Source organism: Podarcis muralis, chromosome Z (genome assembly GCF_964188315.1).
Source record: "Podarcis muralis chromosome Z, rPodMur119.hap1.1, whole genome shotgun sequence".
In the NCBI taxonomy this organism is placed as follows: Eukaryota; Metazoa; Chordata; class Lepidosauria; order Squamata; family Lacertidae; genus Podarcis; species Podarcis muralis.
In genome coordinates, this window is record NC_135673.1 from 18,325,659 (window position 1) to 18,344,849 (window position 19,191).

At 47.2% G+C, this 19,191-nt stretch overlaps 1 long non-coding RNA gene across 1 annotated transcript in view; it reads right to left on the reverse strand.

The window, feature by feature from the left end:
• The window catches only part of LOC114589375 (uncharacterized), a 54,512-nt gene extending 36,931 nt beyond the window's left edge, over positions 1-17,581 (reverse strand). Inside the window, exons 1-2 of the long non-coding RNA XR_003704656.2 lie at positions 17,171-17,581; positions 1,282-1,359 (exon numbers count right to left, since the gene is read on the reverse strand). This is a non-coding gene — a long non-coding RNA (uncharacterized LOC114589375). The remainder of the gene's footprint in view (positions 1-1,281; positions 1,360-17,170) is intronic.
• Positions 17,582-19,191: the final 1,610 nt, after the last annotated feature.

The following is a 19,191-nucleotide window of genomic DNA, read 5'->3' on the forward strand; positions in this document are numbered from 1 at the left end:
TTTTATTTTATGAAATTGATATAGCACTTGATGGTAAAGGAAAACTTCATGGTTATTTGCAAAAAGAATAAATAGGGTAGAATGACAAGAAAAAACAAGAGCCGCTATTCAACAGCAGGATACAGGCTACAAGTGAGGGCACAGAAGCACAAATTTGTAGAGTTTGAAGGGACCCAAAGGGTCATCTGGTCCAACCCCTTGCAATGTATGAATGGTAGACTGGTAAAACAGAAGAAAAGATCACCCAGTGAGCTTCATGGCCATGTGGGAGGTTTCCAACACTTGAATCACTACACTACACTGGCAAAAGATGCCTCATCTGCTCATCCATCCATTCAATAAGTGACTGGTATACATACACACATACACATAATGTATCATCATTAAGATAGCTAAATACCATTTTTGGTCTCCCTTACTGTGAAAAGGAGGTGGGGAGAAGAAGGGAAGATTTGTCTGCAAAATGAAAACCTTGCCAGCCATGGAGTGAAATATAATTCAAATAGCTCCTGACAGGTGTTCTAACACTGATAGATGACTTAGAGAGAAAGGAGCTATCTATACAGCTGGCATGGATCTCATATTGTGGTGGAAAACCGCAGGGGCCACAGGGAGTCAGATGCCCCCCTCCGCTGTGCAGGCACTGCCAGACCAATGCAGCCCAACTTTTCCTACCAAGTGGACCACAAGAGTACTTCAAGACCCCCTCCCTCCAGCCCTCGCCCTGCCTTCCCCAAGTCAGATAACTGAGGCACCGGGCTTTGAGAAGGAGGCACAAGTCTCAGGCAGGGTGAAGAGCCCTGTCATCTCCTTCCCAAAGTTGGGAAAGCGCTAACTAGGCTTTGGGAAGGAGGCAGGAGGAACTGAGGACCCTGTCAGAGCCCTCATACCTCCTTTCCAAAGCTAAGCACCTCACTTACCTGGCTTTGGGAAGGCAGCGTGAGGAATGCAAAGGAGGGCATCAAATCTTTCTGAGGGCTGCCAAAAAACGTCCTTGGACCATGTTTTGGACCACCCTGTGTTAGGACAGTCCCCATGCTTCCCAAACGATTCAATTCCCCTCTCCAAGTTAATACAGGAGGTTTGATATGTTTGCCATAGAATCATAGAAGTGTAGACTTGGAAGGTAACCCTGAGGGTCATCTAGCCCAACCCCCTGCAATACTGGAATTCCAATTAAAGCATCCATGACAGATGGTCATCCAACCTGCTTGAAACCTTCAAGGAAGGACAGCCCACCATCTCCCGAAGGAGTCTGTTTCAATATTGAATAGCTCTTACCGTCCGAAACGTTCTTCCTGGTGTTTAGTTGGAATCTCCTTTCTTGTAACTTGAATCCATTGGTTCAGGTCCTGCCATCTGAAGGAGAAGAAAACAAGCCTGCTCCATCTTCTTCCATGTAACAGTTCTTTATATATTTGAAGGTGGATATCAAATCACCAAGGGACGCGGGTGGCGCTGTGGGTTAAACCACAGAGCCTAGGACTTGCCAATCAGAAGGTTGGCAGTTCAAATCCCCGCGACGGGATGAGTTCCTGTTGCTCGGTCCCTGCTCCTGCCCACCTAGCAGTTCGAAAGCACGTCAAAGTGCAAGTAGATAAATAGGTACCGCTCCAGCGGGAAGGTAAACGGCGTTTCTATGTGCTGCTCTGGTTTACCAGAAGTGGCTTAGTCATGCTGGCCACATGACCCGGAAGCTGTACGCCGGCTCCCTCAGCCAATAAAGCGAGATGAGTGCCACAACCCCGGAGTTGGCCACGACTGGACCTAATGGTCAGGGGTCCCTTTACCTTTACCTATCAAATCACCTCTCAGTCTCCACTTGTCCAGGATAATAATACCCAACTCCCACAACCATTCCTCATAAGGCTTATCTTGGTCGCCCTCCTCCTCTGCACATGTTCCAGCTTGTCAATATCCTTCTTAGTGGCCCCCAGAACAGGACACAGTATTCCAGGTGCACTAAAGGAGTTTGCAGATGTCCTCTCAGAACCTCCGTCTATAATCTTGGAGAATTCATGGAGAACAGGTGTGGCCCTTGCAGACTAGAGATGGGCAAATATTGTTCCCATCTTCAAAAAGGAGGGGGGAGGGTACCTGGTTGGCCACTGTAAGAACAGGATGCTGGACTAGTTGGGTCATTGGCCTGATCTAGCAGAGCTCTTCTTGTTTTATTAGTAAGAGGGGGGGAAATATGTCTTTAGATGTGATACCTGAATTGCAGGGGGTTGGACTAGATAACCCTTGGGGTATACCTTCCAACTCTACAGTTCTATCATTCTATTCTCTTGTGTTAAAGGATTTCTCTCTACAAAGCTTCTAGTTTCCCAGGCTAGTACTTTGACCTCTTTTCCCCAGAAAACTATACAAAAATGGGGCAAAACTGAGAAACCGTCAATACAGAAATATGCAAGAGAATTGAGCTAATCGCCTCAGATGCCTTCAATCCAAACACACTTTTTCTTCCAGGAGATCCATTAGTTGCATCTCTGAATACAAAACACTTCTGTGATGGCTCTGACGCGAGGAGAACAAGCCCTGTGCCCTTTTCCTGAGATCCTCCGCTGCCTAATTTCAAAATAATATTGTTCTCTGTTAATGATCAATCGCAATTACTAAGTCATTTATATCCAATAAAGGCTGCCGCAGGAGGTCCGCGCAGTGATGCCTGGGTAAATTTGCACCCTGGCAATGGCTTAATAAAGCATTATGATAAGCAATCATGTTGCTGGTAGGAGCACAAGTCTTAGGTGCTAATTGAAGCAATCCAGCAAAATGTCAATGACTTTTTTCCCCTTCCCCGAGCCTATGAAATATTCATTAAAATCAGGCATTTGCATGAGAGGCAAATTGTTTATTTATACCTTTTTATTGGGCTTTTCTAGGAGGTTGCAGGAATGCACAGCATTTGGGATGCTTTCAGTTTTGTATGTCAAGCGCCTTTTTCAAGCTGTACATATCACTATTTCCCCATTTCTTTGGGGGAAAGGACTGTGCCTCTGGGTTGCATGCAGAAAATCCCAGGTTCAGTTCCCAATGGTATCTCCAGGTAAGCTTGGGAACATCCCATGCCTGAAACCCTGGAGAGCTGATGCCAGTCCATGTTGACAACTCTGAGCTAGATGGACCAATAGGTCTGATTCAAAAGAAGGCTGCTTCTTAGGTTGCTATTTAAATCAAGCCTATTCAGAATCATCAGGACTAGAATGTTTAGGGGAGGGGATGTAGCTCAGCAGTGGACCATCTGCTGCGCCCGAAACCCTGGAGAGCCACTGCCAGTCAAAGTAGGCCCTACTGACTTAGCTGGACCAGTGGTCTGACTCAGGATAACATAGTTTCTTTTGTTGCTATTTAAATCAAGTCTTTATTCAGAACCATGAGGACCAGAATCTTACTTTGTTTTCAGTGGAGGGGTCATAGCACAGTGGTAGAGTGGAAGGTTCCAGGTACAATCCCCCATAGCATCTCCAGATAGGGCTGGGACAATCAACGTCTTGGACAACACTGAGTCTTTATGGACCAAGGGTCTCATCCACTGTAATGCAGGGTACGATGTTACTGTGATCACCCAACCTGGCATAGGGAGAGTTTGGAGGGCCAGGAAAGTGTAAGGTAACTGCAGTGAGATTTGACTCAGTACGTCAACTGGGATAATGGAGGAACAAACGGAGGTAGGAAAGGTCAAGTTTGCGATGGCACACAAAAAAACAACAACAACCTAGACACCCCTGTTAATGTAGGCCTCCATGTCAGGCAGCTAATGCCTATTTAGGATGGGATGGATAACAGCAAAATCCTCCTATGCAATTTTCCATCACTAGTAACATTTTCATGAAAAACGCAGCACTTTCCTGCTGCCTTGTCCTTGAAAAGAAAAGTGTATAATTGTAACCAAATATAATGGACTATTGGGCTTTCATAGCTTTCTCCTCCACATATTTGTCAAATCCTCTTTTAAACTATCAGGTGGGGGGGGGGAGAGATGGTGTCCAGGGTAAAGTGAAAGCTATGCAATGAAGGTAACAGGCACATCTCTGCAGGGAGGCAATTCCACAGCTTAGGGGCTGCCACAGAGAAGGCCCTTTTCCCTGACCTGCCAAATTTCTGAGGGCAGCAGAGCAACCAACAGGACCCCCTCTACCAAGCTTAACACTGCATTGAAGGAGGTGGCTCATCAGACGGCAGCTACATGAAGCTACTGATAGCAGGTGACATAAGGCCCATGGAACAACTGAGGAGCCTACACTACCCTAAACTCTGTATGGACAAAGTCATTGGCAGATCCCTGCAATCTAGTGCTTTCTTGTTATTTCAGATTGGCTTTGTGTGATCAAAGTGCAATTGCTGGGCTCAGCTGTTGGGGGCAGCAAAGTGCTGTTAAGAGCTCCTGTGCTTTTAATTAAAAGCTTCCACCTTGGAAGCTGATTCTGTCCCATTTATTGCTTCCTGGGTGAAGAAGTAATAAATTGCCTCTTAATTCCTCAGCTTCTGTTCCATTCAGGGGGTGGAGGTAGTAATTACTATTTTCTTTCCGCTGTTTTCTTATAGCTGCTGATACCATGTTTTTTTGTGCCATCCGCTACTAGTGGAATTAAAACAGTTCCAGGCCATTTAAAATCTCAGTCGACAGTTTATGTGTTACTGTGTTTTAATGCTTTAATTGCTTGACTGTGTTTTTTATTGCTACTTAATTGATTATTGGCTATTGATTTATTTATTTTTTTAAGGTTTAATTTTGTGAGCTATTCTGGAGTGCAGACATGTTGCAAACAAAACACACTGCTCTTGCAGCGCAGGGGAGCCAGTAAACAATGTGCAGGAAAGAGAAACACCCAATAAGTCTCTGGGTGTACAGCAATTATCACCCCTGGTAGGGAGAGAACAAATGGATGAATCTGTCAATATTTTTCATTCTTCTCAGCTTCTTATTTTTCCAGCCTTCAGTCCAGATTGCCAAATGTCTGCATTGTTTGCAAAAGGAATTTAAGAGTCCTCACAAAAATTCATCATGGATTTGTAGAGTTGGAAGGGATTCCCAAGTATCATCTAGCCCAACCCCCTGAAATGAAGGAATCTCAGCTGAAGCATCCATGACAGATGGCCACCTAACCTTTGCTTTAAAACCTCCATTGTAGGAGAGTCCACTACCGTCCAAGGGAGTCCATTCCACTGTCAGGCAGCTCTTACTGTCAGAAAGTCAGCTGCAATCTGCTTTCTTGTCATTTGAATCCATTGGTTCAAGTCCTCCCTGCTGGAGTGAATTGTGAAGAAAAGAGTTGCCTTCCAGTCTGCGTACTGTTTCCGGGAAGTGCAAATTCAGAGAGGCCAGGATGAAAACCAGAACCAAACTCCCCCCCCCCTTTTCACACAGTCTCTTCTGGTGGGATGCTGAGTTGAGCCACAGTGGTCTCTCTTCTCCTGTGTCCTCCTAGGATGCTTTGAGAAAATCAAATAAATTGACAACCAGGCACCTGATCAAAATTAAATAATGACAGGGACTTGGCTGCGTCCCATATTATTGCTGGCAGCAGCATGACAGGCATCATTAGACAGAAAGAGAATGTGGTGTGTTTTTTCAAGAGTCAAAGCTACAAATGATCAAATTCCAAAGCTTGATTATAAGAGCTAGACAGTACACTGCGGATTGAATGGAGGGGTTAAAGAAAAACCCTACAAGTGTTTTTTATATGTCTATAAAGAAGTGCTGTTGATAGCAAGCCAGCACAAAGTATGACCCCTGTGGACCCTCCTCCTTGCTCCACTGCCAAGGTTTCTCAGTGTGGGGTGCTGCTCAAAACGAAGCCCTGGATCAATAAAGCCTTTTCCAAACAGGGAAATCAATGCCAATGGCGCAGTTTGAGAAAGCAGCCTGGTGATCACAAAGCTATGTTTGGCGTGCCCCAGGCAGCAGGAACATGGTGTCATTTTAAGCCAGGGCAGTTGTAAGAGGCCTCCCCCACAACACAATGCCTTGGCTCCTGAGAAAGGTGTTTTTAAAAATAAAAAAAAATTGCAGAGAAATTGAAGCACATTGATCTCAATGGCAGGGGTAAATGATGTCAGAAAATGGGGTGGGAGACGGGCAGGGGATTGGACCGGATGACTCTTGTGGCCCCTTCCAGCTCTAAAGTTTTATGATTATATATACATGTTCACCTCTAGTAAAAACTTGTAAATACTTGGGGAGAAGACAGATGGCAAATCCATCCAGAGAGTTCAGATTTCCATATAAAGAAAAGGGGGGGGGAGAGAGAGAGAGAGAGAGAGAGAGAGAGAGAGAGAGAGAGAGTCCCCTGTGGCCATGTATGTTGGTGATCCCCATGGGGCAACTGCGCTGCAGCAACGCAAGTTATTAGGAGGGCATCTCTCTCCGAGAGACCTTCCCAAGCACCCCATTGGGCGCCATTGCCACGGACACCAGAGCTGTTAATCTTGCAATGCCCTCCTGGTGCTTTATGTCAGCAGTGAGAGAAAAGCTCTTCGGAGATTTACTAAGAATGTTGGCAAGGAAAGGTCTGTGAATAGAAATAAAAAAAAAGCTTTGCTTTTGCAGCTATTAAGGCCTGGCATCATGCATCTAGGTATTGGATTCTGGAGCAAGGTACTCCCAGCTGCCCGTTATTTGTCCTCTGCAAATAGCCATCTCTTTCTGGTCACAAACTGCATTATGATTCTTTAAATTGAGTTAACGGCTCCATGGATGGGATGGGGCTCAAAACATCCGCCGCAGATGAGTTCCATGAGGCCGAGCATTTGGAAGCACAGGCAAGAGGGTGGCTCAGGCATAGGGGAAATTGTTATTGGAACCTAAAACATAAGACGAGCACTGCTGGATCTGGCCAGAGGTCCAACTGTTCTAGCATCCTTTTCTCAAAGTGGCCGACCTAGAAGCCAACTCCAGGGGCTGAAGGTGTTTGGGCACCCACAATAATATAACTGTGGGGGCCGGGCATCCAAAAAGTCAATAAAAAAGCTGGCAAGGAGAGAAGCAGTTCAGCTCTGATCTCCGCAGCCAGCCAGCAAGGCATCTTTTTCTGGGTGGTGGGGCTCAGGTGTCTGAGTCTGAGTGGAAAAGGGTGCCTTGCTGGCTGCTGGCTATATGACGTCACACACACTACGTGCAGGGGTGTGTGTGATGTTGCACATCTGCGTGCGGTGGCTGTCACCCACAACCCTGAGGGCAAGATGGCACCCCTGGTGGCCGACCTGATGCCCCCATGGGAAGCCTGCAAGCAGGACCTGAGCATCACAGCAGCAACACTCCCTCATTTTTTATTTGCAGCTACTAGTATTCAGAGTCATACTGCCTCCAGCAGTGGAGCTGGAATATAAGGAGAGCCTGGCTGCTAGATGAGGCCAAAGGGGAACCACTTAATCCAGCGTCCTGTTCTTACAGTGGCCAACCAGATGCCTCTTATGGGAAGCCCAGAAGCAGGATATGAGTGCTCCAGCAACTCTGCTCTCTTGAAGTTTCCAGCAACTGGCATTCAGAAGCAACTAGGGAGGTACAGTATGGCCAATATTTTAATTAATATTCTCCTGGTAGCTGACAACCTCCAGGGTCCACATACCAGTTGTGGGTGGGGCTAGCGGCAAAAGAAAGCAGAGCAATACATGTATGGTAGGTTGTATCTCAAAGTCGTACAAAATCCAGAGGTTTCTACACACACACTACACATCTCTCCGTCCTTCACCCAGGTTAAGCAAGAGGCACCATCATGGTTCAAAGACACTCAAGGAGGAACATGGTCTAGGGAGGGTTTGAGGGCCAGGCAGAGAGAGCCAGAGAGCTATGTTTGGCCCCCAGGTCTGAGATTCTGAAGCCTTGTTCCAAAGCTTCCTGGGCAAGCTAGAACGTGGGCTGAGGAGGGCAACCAAGATGATAAAGGGTCTAGAAACTGAGTTATGAAGAATGGTTGAGGGAGTTGGGGACATTTAGCTTGCAGAAGAGGAGACTGAGAGGTTATATGAGAGCCATCTTCTGATATCTGAAGGCCATCTTCCATCACGTGGAAGATGGAGCAAGCTTTTTTCCTGCTGCTTCAGAGGTTTGCATCCTAACCAATGGATTCAAATGACAAGAAAGGAGATTCCAGCTAGGAATAACTTTCTGATGATAAGAGCTGACGGTAAGAAGAACGGACTCCCTTGGAAGGTGGTGGACTCTCTTTCATTGGAGGTTTTTAAGCAGAGGTTGGATGGTCATTTGTCAAGGATTCTTTAGCTGTGATTCATCATTGCAGGGGGTTGGACTAGATGACCCTCAAGATCTCTTCCAACTAATTATACAATCCTGTGTTTCTATGATTGGAGCACATACGCTTTAGAGCACATCTCTCCTTGCAAGAGGATGTTCCTTTGACTTTGTCATGACTTTCTCTGGTGTCCTTGTCTATTTTTAAATTCAAGGGTGCCAACTAAAATAAATTACTACGTTTCTGTTAAGTCTTTTTTTAAATATATATACATTGAGCTGGGTCCTTAAACTGTAGGATTCTTTGCAATCTGCCAGGAGCAAGCGAATGCCAAGGGCAAACCTCCTGCATTCTACACCCCCCCCCCATTACATCTTCTCTGCTGCAACAGTCCTTACCTCCACATTGTGTTCTGCTCCTCAATGACAAACCGCAACAAACAGGCAGTGCTGCCTCTCAGTGGCGCCTGTCAGAATCTCCTTGTAGGTTTTACACATTGATTGCTTGCTGCATGGATACCAATCACATTTTTCCCTGAGTGGCTTTTGAAGCATCAAAGCAGCGGCTACCAACCCTGATGGCTGTTTTCTACCTCCCCTGTTAGAGTCCATTTGGCTCTGGACGCCAGTTGTCGAGAATCAGATGTGGGAAGAGTTGCTGCTGCATTTAGGCCCTGCTTTGGGGTTTCCCGTTGGGGCATCTAGTTGGCCATTGTGAGAACAGGATGCTGGACAAAATGGGTTTATGGTACAAAACAGCAGAGCTCTCCATATGGATGTCCACTGTGAGAGCAGAAGCTCAGGTTGACCATCCTGAGAACAAGATGCTGGACTAGATTCCCCCTTTGGGGGTGATCCAGCAGCCAGTTACACCTCCCCTGTCATAGATAGTATACCTGTGGATACTGCTTGCTGGGAATCACAGAAAGGCAGAGTTGCTAATGCGCTCGGGCCCCACTTTGGGGCACTTTCTTACATTCTTAGGTTTAATGACAGCACCTGCCTAATATCACTAGATGGAGAGTTCCAAAGTGCAAGTGTTGCCACAGTGAATGAATGATTCCTTACAAATTTGAATCCATTCATTTAGATGATAGGACCTGGACCAATGGATTCAAATTATAAGAAAGGACATTCCGAATAAACATTAGGAAGGTTGGAGATTTTTTAATGGAGGTTGGATTGCCATTTGTCAGGTATCCTTTCACTGTGATTTCTGCATTGCAGGAGGTTGGACTAGATTACCCATGGGGTCATTTCCAACTCTATGAAACGCAAAACAGACACTCTGTTGCCCTGTAGAAAAGTCTGACACTTTGGACTGAGCTCACAAAGGCACTGGCATCTGGGGCAACTGGGGCAGCATTAGTGCAATGTGTCTAGAACGATGCATCCTTGTAGCAACTCTTCCACCATTGAAGAAGAGCAGAGCTGAGCCACTGCAAGCCCCAAAGTAATCCTCAGGATAACCTGCATCAATCTTTCAGGCCCTCTGCTGCACCCGTACAGCAAAAAGGCTCCTGTCAGGTTACATAATGGCACATTACAAAATCAAAGCCATCAAACTGGTGCTACCCAGCAGAGGCTCTTCTGGGGGCCAGTGATGAAAGATTCCCACAAAAAACAGGGAAGACATTAATAAGCTGTTTGTTCTTGCTAACACACAAATAATCATACAGGAGAACCCTCCAGACCTCTCTGTGCTTCTATAAGATGAGAAAACCCTGCCCAGGGAAGGCAGGGGGGCCTCCAGGAGGGGAGGGTCTGCTTCCAAATGTTCATGGGCTGAGCAAAAGGCAGCTGGGAAAATTTTCCTGCTAGGTGATTTTAAATCAAAGAACCTAAGAACGTACAGTGGTGCCCCGCAAGACGAACGCCTCGCAAGACGGAAAACCCGCTAGACGAAAGGGTTTTCCGTTTTGGAGGCGCTTCGCAAAACGAATTTCCCTATGGGCTTCCTTCGCAAGACGAAAGCCCATAGGGAAATCTCCGGGACAGCGTGGAAGCACAGCGCGTCTTCCCCACTGTCCTCGGACCTCCTCCGAAGGCTGGCGGCGGGGCGGAGAGACCTCCTCCCGCCGCCAGCCTTCGTTTCTCCGCTATCCCGGACGGCTTTTGAAGGCAGGCGGGGGGGAGCAAAGACTTTCGCCCCCCGCCGGCCTTCAGAAGAGGTCCAGGCGGGCGGGGGACGAAAGTCTTTGCTCCCACCTGCCTGCCTTCCCGGGAGAGCGGAGAAACGCAGCGTGTTTCTCCGCTGTCCTGGACGGTTTTTGAAGGCAGGCGGGGGGGAGCAAAGACTTTCGCACCCTGCCCGCCTTCAGAAGAGGTCCTGGACCTCTTCTGAAGGCGGGCGGGGGGCAAAAGTCTTTGTCCCCCCTGCCTGCCTTCCCGGGGGCTTTTAAATCGCCCCAGGACAGCGGAGAAGTCCCCCGCTGTCCCGGGGCTTTTTAAAATGCTGGCGGGCAGCAGCGGAAGCTTCGCTCCCGCCCGCCAGCATTTTAAGATCGCCCCGGACAGCGGAGAAGTCTCCGCTGTCCCGGGGTTTTTTAAAATGCTGGGGGTGGGAAGAAAAGCCCTTGTCCCCCCCCCCCCCAGCCTTCAGAAGAGGTCGGGGGACAGACTGTCCCCGGACCTGGTCTGAAGTCGGTTTCCATAGGAACGCATTGATTGATTTTCAATGCATTCCTATGGGAAACCGTGCTTCGCAAGAAGAAAAAACTTGCGGAACGAATTAATTTCGTCTTGCGAGGCACCACTGTAAGAAGAGCCTGCCAGATCAGGTCATTGGCACATCTAGTCCAGCATTTTCTTCTCACAGTAGCCCACCAGATGCCTCTTTTGAGAAACCCACCAGCAGGATTCAAGCACATATGCACTCTCCCCTCCTCTGGCTTTCAGCAGCCAATGCTCAGCGGCATTACTGCCTCTGACCATGGAGGTGGCGCACAGCCATTGGCAACCCTCTCCTCCATGAATCTGCCTAATCTACTTTTAAAGTCACCCACGTTGGTGGTCATCACTGCCTCTTATGGGCGCAAGTTCCATAGTTTTAACTATGAACTATGGGGAGGACTTTCTTTCAGCTGTCCTGAATCTTCCAACATTCGGCCTCACTGGATGCCCACAAGTTCTAGTGTTACAAGAGAAGGAGACAAACTTCTCTCTCTCTCCGCTTTCTCCATGCCATGCCTAATTTTATAAACTTCTATCATGTCACCTCTTACATAACTTTTCTCTAAACTAAAAAGCCCCAAATGTTGCAACCCTTCTTCATAGGGAAATCGTTCCATCCCTCCTGCCTTGAGTTGCCCTTTGTGCTGGTCCCGGGGGGGGGGGGTTTACCGTGCGGCATGGTCTGAGTCTGGTCCTGGGCTGAGGGTCTGGAGACTGTCCACCAAGGGCGAAGTGGGGTCCAAGGCAAGGAGCCGGGCATGGTCAGGAACTCCAGAAAAGCAGGTCAGGGTGCTGGCAGGAACAGGTTTCCAGCGATGTTGCTCCTGCAACCTGGGACTGGGCTGACTGGCCTTTATCTCCTCTGGGGCCTAGGGCGATCCTGGCCCACAGGTGACTCGCCTCTCCTGGCCTTAAGGCGAGCACTCCTCCCGATAGAACTTAGTTCCCTCCGCCTCTCTGCCCTGAGCCTCTGCAGCTCAGGAGAGGCTGGAGGGTTACTGGACCCAGAGGCAGCCTCACCTTCCCCTGACAGGGCTGGGAGAGGAGCACCTGCAGGCAATGGGTCCGCAATCACCCCCGGAGCCAGAGTGGATTCATCTGTTGTCTGCTCCTGAGGATCCGGCACAGGTGCGGGCCCTTCAGATTCAAGGCCCTGCCCCGGCTCAGCCGGCCCTGGAGGCGGGGACTCCTGTGCAGGCTGGATTCCTCCGGTTCAGCCTCTGAATCAGATTCCCAGGCCAACACACCCTTCTGCATGTAATTTCCACAGTTGGAAGCACCAATGCTTCTGAATACCAGCAGCTGCTGCACTTGGGTCCTGCTTGTGGGACCTGTGGGACCATTGGGACATCTGGGTGGCCATTCTTACAGAAGATGGATCTTTGGTCCAATCCAGCAGGACTCTCCCATATGGAGGTCCAGTTTGAGAGAAGAACCTCCATGCCCAGGGGCAATCGAGCACTGAATGCTGGTTGCTGAGAATCAAAAGTGGGGTGAGTGGCTATTGCACTCAAGTCCTGCTTGAAGGTTTCCCACTGGGGCATCTGGTTGGCCACTGTGAGAACTGGGTGCTGGACTAGATGGGCCATTGGCCTGATCCAGCTTTAGGGCTCTTTTAATGATGTCCAGCAACATCTGGTGTGCACAAGCTTATTCCTCTGCAAGGGAGAGGGGGGCAGGGTATGTGTTTTGATGTGCTTCGTGCCACACGAATTCCTCAGTGATGCCTGAATTTGCTGGCAGACCTATTACTGAACTAATTATCACTTTCCTCACTGCTGATCTTCTGGAGGCAGCTGTGAAGGCCGCTCAGAGCCCAGGAGCAGCACAATCTCACTCTCATTTTGAGAGGATGAATGGGGGTCACATTCGTCTTAGGGAAATGGTCTTGGTGAGAAAACAGCAACGCGTTTTTGGTCAGCAATGCGAGGACCGTCTGTTCTAGGGAAGATTCAGCTCAGTCAAGGATAGTGCTGAGTGCTGGCTAGGTAGATGAGATCAGAAGGTGTAGTGCAGGAGGGGGGGAACTATTTGAGGCAAGGACTTTATTTGAGAAGGGCCACAGCATAGTGAGAGAGCATCTGCTTTGCATGCAGAAGACCCCAGCTTCCTATTTATTCAGAACCATGAGGACTAGGGTCTTACTTTATTTTTAAGTGAAGGACCACAGCTCAGTGGCAGAGCATCTGCTTTGCATACAAAAGGTCTCAAGTTCAATCCCCAATGGCATCTCCAAGTACAGCTGGGAGAGACTCCCTATCTGAAACCCTGGAGAGCTGCTGCCGGTCAGTGTAGACAATGCTAAGCAAGTGGATAGCTGATGGGGAAAGTGGTTAGAGATATTTTTTCCTCCTTCTCTTAGTTCTAGTGCTATACTACTTGAATGACTTTAAAAAAGGATTGGACAAATGCATGGAGGAGAATTGTAACCAGCCGCAATGGCTCTGTTCTTCCTCCATGCTCAGAGGCAGCAATGCTGCTGAATACCAGTTGCTGGAAACCACAGGAGCGGAAGGTGCTCTTGTGCTTGGATCCTGCTGGCACAGGCATCTGCTTGGCCACTGTGAGAACAGGACGCTGGATTAGATGGGCCCCCTTTGGCTGGATCCAGCAGAATACTTTAGGCATCTAAAATGATATCATCTGCCTAATGTCAATAGGTAAGGAGTTTCAAAGTTCTTACGATCTTAATTGTTAGAGAAAAGCAAATACATTTCCTTCTCTTTACAAACTTAATGCATGCGTTACTTTAAACTACACAAGGACACTGTTTGTCTAATTACTGAGCCACCCCCGGCTTGTAGCCTCTCTGTCTAAGTTAACTCCACCCCTAAAAGCCAAGTCATTCTGTTTATCTTCTCTCCAGAAAAGATGTCTGCTATTTTCTCTCTCATCTCCACTCATACTATAAATAGGTGTTGCATGAATAAAGCCTTTGAACTTCAGAAACTAACTCTTTATTCCAATCTGATTCACACAAACGGCACTTATCGCTTTTCCAAAAAATAATAATCACAAACTAATGAGGAAATGCAGCAAGATGAACCTAACGACTAGAAAAGAAAAAAGAAAAACCGAGAGAAACAGAAGTCATCCCTACTCCATGGTCAGCTTGCTCTCTTATGTTAGGGTAGTGAGAGCCCGGATGGTTCTGCAGATGGGATTCCCCATTGAGGAGAGTACTGCTGTGGTGAGCATCAGCTAAAATTTGATTAAGCATGCTCTAATGCGGAACGAAAGCAACTCTGGTTAGCGTGCCTACAAAAGCAATCACAAACACTCCCCCACCCCTGGCTTGACCACCTCCTGGTTTTACTTCATGTATATTGAACACAGAAGAAGCTGCCTTTGGATTCCCTGGCAGCATTGTTGAAAGGAAATTCGCCTGAGAGAATTCACATAAGAAGAGCCTGCTGGATGCCCCTACAGGAAATATGCAAGCAGCACCCAAATGCACAAGCTCTCTCCCTTTCTGTGATTCCCAGCAACTGGTACTTAGAAGCATTGCTGCCTTGTGAATAGTATTATGAGAGAGGAAGAGACAAATCTTTCTACTTGGGAGACTGCCCTCAGTCCAATGGATTTTTATTTATTTATTTATTGGTTGGTTGGTTGGTTGGTTGGTTGGTTGGTTGCATTTATATCCTGCCTTTTCCTCCAAGGATCTGAAGATGGCATACGTGGTTCTCCCTCTCCTCAATTAATCCCCACAACAACCCTGTGAGTCAGTGACTGGCCCAAGGTCTCCCAATGAGCTTCATGGCTGAGCGGGGATTTGAACCCTGGTCTCCCAGGTCCTAGTCTGACATTCTATCCACTTCACCACATATAGCAATCCTCAGGGCTGCGGAAGAGCCCTCAGTAATGCAGGAAAGAGGTCTATCCCCAAATTGAATTAAGTCTCAAGGACCTGAAGCTTTTCACAGCAACCCATCTCCCACGTCGAGAAAATAAATCCGCAACCAACGCAGGTCCTCATTTACACTTCTGCTTTCTTAACTTTCCCCAAGATGTGATCAGAATGCAGATTATAAATATGAGAGGAAATGATTCCATTCCTGATAATAATAACCACACACACACACACACACACACACACACACACACACACCAAACATGAAAAGAAAAAAGTCAGGCAGGAGCTGGGTGGGAGATGGAGATGGGGATTAATGCAGATGGAAGGAGGAAAGAGGTAATTAAAGCTGCCTGGATCTGTGCTTAGCCCCAAAGGAGCCCCTTGAAGCAGGCTGGGTGCTCATTAAAGAGGGATAATTAGAAATCCGACTCCACTCATGAACCACTTTGAATCCCCAGCTCTGATCAAGAGGCCTCCAGCTCTTCCCTCTCCACGCCCGAAAGCCCTAATGAGCAGGAGGCAGTCAGCACCAGGAGATTTAGGGGGCACGGCAAATCACACCTCTGCCACCCATGCAAGCAGGAATCTTCCGAAATGACACCTCAGTGAGAGGAAGGAGGTCCAGAGAGCAATGGGAGAATGCCCAGCTCTGCATTGTCTTCCAAATGCTGGACATGGGTCTCTCTGGTTGCCTCACCTCCAAAAGGACATTGTAGAGCCAGAAAAGGTTCTTTAAAAAGGATTCAAATTTATGGAAAAGAGGGCTATTGATGGCTACAATAGCTATACCTCCACAGTTGGAGGCAGCAATGCTTCTGAATGCCAGTTGCTGGAAACCACAGGAGCAGAGACTCAAGTGCTTTGTGGGCTCCCCATAATGGGCATTGATTGGTCACTGTGAGAACAGGTTGCTGGACTAGGTGGGCCCTCTTTTGGTCTTCTTATGTTCAAACTGAAAGGCACAGGAGCCGTTCCAGAAAGAGAATGGGACATCCCCTCTTTGCTCATGGCTTGCTTCTGTTTTGCCTTTAAGGACACACCAGCCATCAGAAGCATCTCCTTGGTGCTCTGAATCTCCTCCCAGCATTGAGCATCATTTCATTCTCACACGCTGCATCCCAAATATCTTTATTCAAGCTTCACCAGAGAGACCAGCTCCTCTCTTTCCCCTCTGTCACTTCTCTGCTCAAGGAAATAGAGGCAAAAGACATGGATCACATTACTAACCTCGCCATTTTCCGTCATAGGAAATGGAGTGTACAGCAAACTAGGAAGCAAACGCAGCTAGCCAGCCGTTTGCTCAGTGACCACAGGTCAGTCATCCTTGAAAGCAGCAAGCAAAAGGCAGGACCGCATATCAAAAAGGACCAGCAAATTTACATCTAGAGGTGTCGTTCATGCATTGGTGACTTCTGTGCTCTCTGTGAGGCTTCCCTTGTGCTTGATCCAGAGGCTGCAGTGAGTGCAGAATGCTGCAGCATGGTTGCTGACAGGAATGAGGTCTTGTCATACAACAGCTGTGCTCACAGATTTGCACTGGTTGCCAATTTGCTAATGGGACAAGTTCAAGGTGTTGCTATTAGTATATAAAGGCCTTAACAACAAGGGGCCAGTTTACCTATGAGATTGTCTTACACCAGATGCGCCAACTCAAACACTTCAATGATCAGAACTGGTATTACTACAGCCGCCACATAATTCCTATTCTGCATTTATAACTACTCAATCTCTTAGTGTGGCAGCACCTACACTTTGGAAGTCCCTGCCTCTTAACATCAGTCTTTGTTTAGGCAAGCCAGATGTTTAGAAATCTGGTGCCTGTTTTAATCTGTTTTTAGTCTACTCATAGAATACTCATAGAATGTAGAGTTGGAAGGGACCCTTACGGTCATCTAGTTCAACCCCTTGCAATGTAGCAATCTCCGCTAAAATTTGAACTTTTTCCCCTGACAAGGGCTTAAGTGGCTTACAGCTAAAACAGAAACAGGTAAAAACAGTTGGGGGAAGCAATAATTCAAAAACAATTAAACATTATTAGAATTAAAGGTAAAGGTAAAGGGACCCCTGACCATTAGGTCCAGTTGTGACCGACTCTGGGGTTGCGGCGCTCATCTCGCTTTATTGGACGAGGGAGACGGCGTACAGCTTCCGGGTCATGTGGCCAGCATGACTAAGCCACTTCTGGCAAAACCAGAGCAGCGCACGGAAACACCGTTTACCTTCCCGCCAGAGCGGTACCTATTTATCTACTCACTTTGATGTGCTTTCCAACTGCTAGGTGGGCAGGAGCTGGGACCGTGCAATGGGAGCTCACCCCGTCGCAGGGATTCGAACCGCCGACCTTCTGATCGGCAAGTCCTAGGCTCTGTGGTTTAACCCACAGCGCCACCCGCGTCCCTCATTATTAAAATTAAAGTAAAATAAAAATGAACCTAAAGGTCACTTGCCTTATTCATAGGGATAGGTGGATCTGCTCATTTCAGTTTCTCCTTTTTGCCATTCTTAAGCTTCATTCTTCACATTCCCAGATCTGCATATTTTAAAAAAAAAATCTCAGGAAAATTCATTTGTGTGAATTTCTGCTCCTATGCACATTTTTACATGCAAGTCTCCCTAAAGTAAACCCATCTTAGCACAACTATTTTCCCTAATATAATACATTTTTTAGTGTTATTTTCACTAATGTATGCATTTTTGTATACATTTTTCCATAGCACGTGCTATTTTTTGTAAGCATATTTCGGCTGGAGAACGTTGCAAATTTCAAAGAAGCCTGTGGGATTTTGAAGGATGGCTGTGTTTCAGGTTCCTGCATTGTTTCAGAACCTGCAAATCAGGTTAAGGTCACATTTAAATGCAGACTGACTTGAACTTCCTCCCACCCACCCCACCCCTGCCTCTACTTGTTACTTTCTGCAGCTTGTTGCTTAATATGGTTGTGGTGGGAAGTGAGGAGAGATGCAACCGGCTGGCTTTTGCGACACCTGCCTCAAGGGAGAGGAGGATGTGACAAGAGAAAGTGTGATGTCTTCCTGGCCTGCCTCCCACCACCAGTCCGGCACCCTCCCACTGGGAGAGACATTTGCTGGGTGTTGGGGAACCAAATGTCCTCATCAAAGGAAACCAAAAAATGTCCTGTGAGGTTTCTTTCCCCATTTGATTTTATTAAAGCTTTTTCATAATATAATACAACGAAAGAAACTAATCTAAATAGAAACAAAATGTGTGGGGGTAGGAAAGGAAATGCAGAGTCCTCTCGCAAAGGTAGCTCTTAATTAACCCTTGTCTCACAAAGACAGAGGTGGACCCTCCCAGTGCTCACCAGAGACATTCCCTTTCTTTTCCCAGTCTCTCACCTTGGGAGATCTTCCCTTCCCTGCCTCTCACACAGAGTTTTTTTACCAACCAGCTATCACCTTCATGTGTGTGTAATCCATGGATTCCAATAATGGCCCAGAGCAAAGGACACCCAGGAAAACATAAGAAAAGAGAGAAAAGGAAGAAGATAAAAAAGAGATAGAGTGACTGAGTGTGTGAGAGAGAGGAGAGAGAGAGAGAAGTCTTCCAATTTTCCATCTGTCAATTACATAAAAGAAATTATTTAAAACATTCACTCTAGGATGACATCCAGCTGTTCTACTTTTTGCTAAGCAATATTTCCCCAATCTTCAGACCCAAATGTCTCAGAAAAAGGTGGGATAAAAATGAAATAAATAAAATAAATTATGAACTTATAAGCAGCATGTTATGCATTATCTCCACATTGCCAACCATTGACTAATGAATCTGTGCACACCCAAACCCTCACATTCCCACATTGCACTGGCCACCCATCAACACAGCAGAGAAGGTGGCAGGGTGTAAGTCATCACGAGACAGCACCTGCAGGTGTCTTCTAACTTCCAGGTGTGTGTTTGGCATACGGAATCCATCAAATTAGTTCTGGCAGATGTTATTTTGAGATGCAGAGTGGGGCAGCCACCGCAGTGAGGAAGGAGAGAGGGGAAGGTGCAAGGAAGAAAATCACCTCTGCTGAGATTCCCGTCAAGACGCATTTGCATAATTAAAGCTTAAATTAGTCCCTCTCCTGTCATAACTATTGGAATGCTTTCAGAGCATGTAAGGTGGTGTTGACTGCAGAAATGTTCTGTCCCAGTAGAGGGTCAAGCGATGTGGGCAAGAATTCAGATGAAGTGTCACTGACAGCTGGGGGCAGGGCACTGTTTCTGTGGCTCTCAGTGGCCCCAAAAAAATCAGGAGGAAAATGCAGCTTCTGGGCAATAACTACTAGCCTGGTAATAGCCTCTGCCTTAATCAATATTAGGACTCGGTCCCTTTAGCTGTGATTCCTGTGTTGCAGAAAGTTCAGCTAGATAACCTTGGAGTGGCTTCTAACTCTACAATTCTATGATTCTCTAGCAATCTGCAGTCCACTGGCAAGTGATGGGCTTCCTCGAAGATCTATCCT